Below are 7,577 nucleotides of genomic sequence, written 5' to 3'. Positions count from 1 at the left end.
GATTGCTGTGTATCAAATGTAATCCCGCTGAGTTGCTGCTGCGCGTTTGGGCCTCAACTGGTCAACAAACCAACATATTTCTACTGTCACAGCTGTTTTGCATTTGTTGCGCTTTGTGACAGTGAAAGCGTTGTTTAAAGAAGCCCTCAGACAAGATTAGGCGCTTACGGCGCTGTAACTCCTGAAACAGGAGCTCACCAACAAATCTGCTTTAATTACAGAAGATGACGTTTTTTATAAGTGCTATTTACTGTTTGCGTGCAGATCCATCTCAGGGTGCCATGACTTCACACTTTTCTTTGTTTCTCTTTGCACTCTTGTGCTCCTGCCCTTCAATGGAAGCTCGCTTCTATTCATTACTAAAGGGGAATCTCTCATGTCTTACACGCTTCTGGGAAGTCTGCATTCAGCTTTAGTGAATCCCAACCACATCTATAGTGTATGCTCAGGAAGTGTAAATGCATCCGGTTAAGTGGTAAAACAGTGACATACATTTGGAAACGCACGTTTTTAACCACGAGAGTTGTTTGATATTAGGCCTGAGTCTCAGAGACAAGTCTCGATTGAACTCCTGGAGCCACTAACAGTGATGTAGTTATAACCTTGGTTGCCAGGTTGAGTGAGGATATTTGCCCAGTGTTTGTGTGGTCTTAATTAAGCTGCTTGCCGTCCATGTTTGCTCTACTTTTTATGTGTTGCTGCATGTTTGCTTGGGCCCAGAGTGAGTGAACCAATTTTGCTGAGTTTGTTACATTTAGATTTTACTATGCAAGTTATGACTCCCTCTTACCTACTTGGCTATTTGCATATTGGATTATGAGATAAAAGAGGTACAGATGGAAACTGCCTGTCCCATACACATATTCCATATGTATTGTCCCTTTAATTCTATATGAGATATGCATTAATTGTTTGTTGCTGGTTCATTACTCCGACAAAGAAAGGAAATGCATTCACATCGAGGGTCATTTAAACGATTGAGGGGAGATTCTTTCTCTTAAAGGATCTTGTTTCTTTGAGTTGACACAGGAAATCTCTAGGCCAAGCAAAGGCAGGAAAACAAACAAACAAGTGACTGAGGCAGAGGCTGATTGCCAAAGGCAAAGCGGGGACCAGTCGACACAGCAGCTGGACCTCTTGACCAGTCACCCGGCTGCTGCCCATGCTCAAACAATGGTGACCAATTAGGACCATTGGTCCAGCCCTGAGCTCCAAAAGGCCCAACTTTACTCTGTAAACTTCACTCTGAGTCTGTTTACTCAATTTGTCGCTGAGCAGCTTGTCACAGACAAATGGGCTCACATTACTAAAACAATCACGTTAATGTGAGCTGGAGATACAGCGATTCAATCAGGTCCTGAATGGTCGCCACCGTTTCTGTGGAAGCCGGTAAAGAAAGACTCAAGGGCCTGCGCGAGCGGCTACGACAACGATATGCAGGTGGTATTCTGTTCAGTTTGGGGATCGAGCTTTCTGTGTAGACAATTATTATTGTAACGCTACAGTTTAGCTTTTATAGTGTCTAATTGGCTCTTCAAGCACTCCTGAAGTAACTACAAACAGCCATTGAAACAAGGGAAGGCTTGTTTGCCGACAGCACGCTAATTATGGAATTGTTACAGGATGGAAGTGGGAACCTACTGCTCTTGGTAGTGTCAGGATGTTTTCTGGCCTCCATCCCTGTATTTCTTTTGGGGTTTGCACAAGGGGATCTTTACTGTTTGGTAAAGGCTTTCATTTTGTCAGAGCACATGTGCACTGGATCGAAATTGAATTACTTATGTTAGAGATCTTTAATAGGAATTGTCGGGCAAGAAACCCTCTGAAAATTTGCAACGTGTTGTTTCTACACTTCAGTTTATGTAGATATGATGCATTAGATAGTGAGCTTTTTAAGCGTTTCCCTCGCTTCCAGTCTTTGTGCCGAGCTACGCTGAACGTCTTCTGGCTCCACCCTTGATATTTACCATAGAGCCGTGAGAGTGGAATCAATAGTCTCAGCTAACTCTTGTGAAGAACGTGAGCTAAGCATATTCCCCAAACTATAATTTCCTCAAGAACACACGTGACATTTTAGTGCACATTGGGTTGGAGAGGCTCCTTTCAGCAGTTATTCAAAATTAATGTATTTCCCTGCCATTGTATCTACCATCTGCAATCATACTTCTACTTTTCTTCCCAACAGTCATTTATGAAAGAGCTGCATTCATGATTTTTTTTCAATGGAGGTTCCACTTTAGGATTCAGGTCTATCCCGAAGGAAATTTTTACATGCAATAATCCTGCAACATGAAGCAAACATTTTTTAACAGAGTAATGTTTTGATCCTAAATTAGCTGCCAAAAAAAGAGTTAGCATTTTTATAACTCGGCACTTTGCCTGTCCAAACTCTATGGCTGTGGCAGAGGTGGTGCTTCTGCTTGATCTTTGGCCAATTTGTCAGGATTTATTTTAGGGTATTTCAGCCGGGACTGTGTGTGTGCAGGTGGACGAGTATGAGTGATTGCACTTGTCGACGTACACAGTGCTCTCCCAGTCCAAGGCACGCTGACTAAGGAAGGTTTGTAGCCCTCCAAGACAAACAGAGGGTTTGACCGAGCCTCTCCACCAAACCAATCCGCATTATCTTCCCTCATTTAACAGTTGCGTCTGCATCTTTGTTCGTGCGGGCGAGCTTCCCTGCAGAATTGTTATGCCTCTCTAAATGTTATGCCTCAAACATAAATCGTCTGAGGATCAGACCCTGATGTTTGCCGGCTTCCGTTGCCTTTCCCCCCCCCATCTTTGTGTCCTCCCTGAGCCTTTTATTCTTATCCCAGACACTGCAATGCTTCTGCTATTAATTCCCCAGCTGTGGATGGAAGCTCCTTTAGGCATGCTGCTTTCCCCAGTCCGGTCTTCTGTCGCCTGTGAGATAGCGCAGAGCACACAACCTGCACTACTATTAAGATTCCTTGTGTTACCCAGATAAGGGAAACACAAGGACCTCTGCTTTCCTTCTGCCTCTACGGTACTTAGTTTTTGTCTCTCTAAAGTCTTCCTTCCTCATCCCCGTCTAAGGACCACTGATGCTCCTGTATTTGCTTCATCGTCTCTTCCCTGTCCCTGAGTTTTCAGACCTTGTCCGATCATAACTAGCGCGCTTGGCTCCGGTGTTTGGTTTCTGTATCCCTGCTGGTGGCTCTTTGACACCCTGCTTTTCTGTCACCCCAGACTGTAACCAACACCTCCCGAGGGATCTCTCCCCCCAGCAGTTATCCTCTTGTCAAAAGAACTATGGGAGACTGACACAACACTTCAGGCACTATTTCATGAAAAACATATACCCCAAGTGTGTGATTGCGTGATTGCAACTCAGGGGAGAAACTGATGAAGAAGTTCACACCTTTATACACTCAGCACAAGCTTGAGATGTGCTTCGGTCGAAGAGATGCCGCCTGGGAGCTATTTGGATAATTTCTTACCCTGCTGTATATAATCTCCTTTCAGCGATATCCTCTCTTTACTTGGCAGTGGGAATCATTTGCAAAGGGCCGACCCAATGGATAGAGTCTGTTTCCCTCATAACAGGGGCTGTGCATCTTCAACTGCAATCCAGTGCCGCTTTCAGCGGCACTGGGCTGTAATTTAATGTGTGCCTGTGGAATTCAGTGCCGGGTCATATTGCTCCAAGAAAATACCATCAACAGCTTTGTTCCGCCACAAAAAAAAAAAAAAAAATACATTAACAAAATGAGGTCAGCCACATTTCTGGGCGACACTTTACGTACTACCCATTACTTTTTACAGACTTGTTAGAGTCTGAAAAAGGCCAGATAACCAGATTTACAGCACGGGTTTAAGCATCAGCACTGGCAGGCATCGGTTTCTACATTTGAATTCAACTTCAGCGTGATGGTGGAATTTGCTCTGATGACAGGCGTCTCTCCGTGCAAGGCTTTCACGTGTTTTTGTAGATCAGTATCCTGAGGATCATCAACCTGGGGCTGCGCCAGTGCAACTCTGTCTGCACCTCCGCCAGACTGACAGGCTGATGGGGGAATGTTTTTTTTGGCAGGGGGTGGGAGTGGTCTTGGAAAGGTAGTCTGAGGGTAGCAGTCTCTCAGAGGAATCTGCACCATTCCCTAAATTCCTCGGTAGGCAACCTGCTTTTGGGGGAACATGTTTCAATTGGAGATGCTTGCTTGCCGTTGAGGTTTTCTGCAACTCTGGAAAACTCAGGGGCCTCCAGCTTTTTGCACCCCTTTCCTCAATCGCTTAAACTCTCCACCCTCTCTCTTCATCCCTCTCTCTTCATCCCTCGTTCCATCCCTCTCCCTCCTGGAAATGCACCATTGGCAGATCTTTATCAGCAGCCCCGTCCCTGCACGGGCTCGTCGCTCGCCTTTGTTTTATTTCACCGACCAAGCGCTGAGCCAGGATGAGGGATTTGTGTGCGCTTCCCTCTCCAGCTCTGCAGCCCTAATGTGAAACTGGTGTATTTGTGGTTGTGACAATCCTTTTCCACTCCACGAATGTTGCTCTGGATGATAATAACATGGGTCTGTGCCTGGGGGACAACGCAGTGTGGTCAGGGTCAGCCACAGATGGTTGTGCCTGTGGAGGATATAAACAGAGGAAATGTCAAAACAACCCTCGGACAAGTAAAAAGGAGAGGAAGCAAAATACTGAGAGAGTGAGACAAAAAAAAGGGGTAGAAAGTGTGCCAGTGAGCAAGAGTTAAAGACAAATGGAAACAGGCATTACAAAGACGGAGACTCTATATATAGCACATGTACAAGACAAGAACTGCCCACTTGTCCTTGTTGGTGTGATTATATGGTGGTCAATGGAAAGTATGTTGAGCAGTATATCAAACCAAGACTGTGGGCAAGAGGTCACCTTTCATCCCCCTGGGCTGGGGACAAACAGCCTGGGTGAGTCTCCAGAGAGGACCAATTCAACTGGGGGCCCTGTCGTACTCTGACACTATACTACAATACCCAGAAGGCCAAGAAAAAGTGTTAATTTATCTAAGATCTCGCTCTAATGGCAGCAACTAGATGACACCATATGTGAAGCATGTGTGCTTGTGATAAAAAACAATTGTGTCCTTTTTCTTACTATACCAAACTATATAATGAACTATATCTGAGCACCAAAATAAGCCCACATATGTCACTTGAAGGACGGTTGTGTGTTTTTTTTTTCCACAATTTCGTACTTTCAATGGGCTCATCCAAATCTAATAAACACATTTCTGTTGAAGATTTTATCCTTCGTTTGTCAGAGCCATAGCATATATGGAAAACAAGTGTTTCCAAGCTGTCTGGTTCCTTCATAATGGTCGAGTGCCATTCTCACATTTGAGTGTCGTGAACGTCGTGTCCGAGGTGTGCTTTTGCCAAAACGCTTAAGACCAGATGGATAATTTGAAGGAAGGAGCCCAGAATAGAGACGGGTGACACAGCCCATCGCACCATCTTTCAGTCTGGTGGCATCAATCGCATGACTGGGAATGTCTCCTCACAAAAAGCGTTTGCCTGTCAATCAACACTTTCCTAATTAGACACACTGTAACTGTGAATGCCTTCTGGTTTCATTTGATCCTCTTAGCCTCCAAAACGATCTGCGTCTCTCACTTAGTTTGATTTTAATGAGGTGGGGACAATGAAAGAAAGCTGGACCATTCTGTGCTACTCTTAATGACCCAGCTATTACTATTGTCACAGCACATCATTACCATTTCCACTGTGATTTCTATTGTGCACTGCGCTCATTAAACGTGTCACAGGAGAGATTTCACTCCTAAAGCCGGAAATAAGCAGACTTTGAGAGAAGGATCTGTCTAATCAGGCCAGAAACAGGATTTTCCCCCGAGATCAGCCTCGAGAAACACACACTTGACTTTTTAAAATTATGGAAAACAACTCAACACCTGTGTACTGTGTAGGGAATTACTTTAATCTGATATCCAAAGACACAATAATGTGATCTTGAATGTGTTTGTGTTAAGGCGTCAAGGTCCCCCGTTACTGTACTGCAATTTTAAGGTATAAATGGAAGGTCTTGTATTGCAGGAGGACACACACACACATACACACACACACTTTGGGGTCATGCTGGTCCATTAACAGCCAGTCTTCTGTGACGTTCAGAGACAAACACTATTACAATATTTATGACTTATTTTCAAAAGCTGCCATGTGTGGGAAAATTAGATAAATGTTTTCTAGGGTAATGACATGTGGGTGACTGTGACTGAGGAAACAGTGATGGATTGTGACTAACTGGTAAAATGAATCAAATCAAAAGCTGTTTTCTTTTGTTTTCCACACTGAATATTACTCATGCGGTGCAGCCTGGAACAAAATGGAGGCGTTGCTTCAGAGACTCTTTTTCAACAGAGCTGATTGTGACGGTCACAAAGGTGACCAAATTGTTTGTTGTTTCACACCGCAGATTAATAATGTTTTTCATATTTTCCTTCGTAAGAGTCCAACCTTGACAGTCGGCTTAAAGTCGAGGTGTGTGAGCATCTACATAACAACCTGAATCTTGTTGTATGCGCCAGCCCTGCAAAATTTGTTTTGCATATCAATTAAAACAATCACAAAGGGCCTGAAGTGTTGAGTCATAAAAAAAGTTAAGAGGAACTGGGAACACAATGTTCTCTAACGACCTCTTGCTCTGAGATTCAGACCATGACGTGTCTATGTGAGAAGCTATGAGTCCTGGACGGGGGTTTGCTGTTGTTTCTGAGCACCTCGACGTGATCGGGTCGGTCCTGCTGTAGCTTCCCTGCTTGTTCTTTACAGGTGAAAATAGAAGATAAAACCCTGCGTTTCTACTTACATAGTCATACTTTTAATTCACATCTTGAACACATAGAAGACTACTGGTTCAGCCGGTTCTCATTCCCAGGGCGTCAAATACCTACACTTTGGCACGCTTCCTTGGCGTCTGATACCGACGCACGAGGCACCCCTTGGTGTCCGTCTGACACGCATCAGGCTTTCAAGTAAGGACGAGGTAAACCCATCAAGTCATTATAAGTTGTTGTTTTTTCATAAGCTCGTCATACAAAAGAGGCAGTTGGCCACTTGGAGATCAGTTATGGCGAAGTCTGAAGAGCTGTCATGGTAACAAAAGGTGTCGCCACTCAGAGGGTGTACCATAACCTTTGTGTATACACCCCTGTCAACTGCCCTCTTTCTCTTGTTCAAGTGCTCGTCCATCAGTTGAACCCAACACTCCCTCACGGTCTCCTTCATAATCAGCGCGCTGTGGAGTGATCCGAGCCCCGAGGCGACCGGCAGCCACGGGCGACGGAGAGTGTCATCGCCCTCCTCTTCCGACTTCAGGCGATTAAGACCGTGTGCTACGGATAATATATGCACAGTCACACACACACACACAAACACACGCACACAACTACAGCTACATGCTGTCAGGTCAGTGAGGTGACGGTTGGAGTGTCGGGGCTGTGTCCATCACCGTGGATATAGTCTGTCACCATCCTAATGGCTTGGGATTTTAACGTATGCCTGCAAAAGAGAGAGAGATGGAGCGAGCTTGTTTCAGGGTTCACGTTTTCT

This window comes from Clinocottus analis, unplaced genomic scaffold, assembly GCF_023055335.1.
Source record: "Clinocottus analis isolate CAN_PGR_092001 unplaced genomic scaffold, fCliAna1.0.p SCAF_6, whole genome shotgun sequence".
In the NCBI taxonomy this organism is placed as follows: domain Eukaryota; kingdom Metazoa; phylum Chordata; class Actinopteri; order Perciformes; family Cottidae; genus Clinocottus; species Clinocottus analis.
Note: the sequence above shows the minus strand (reverse complement) of the source record.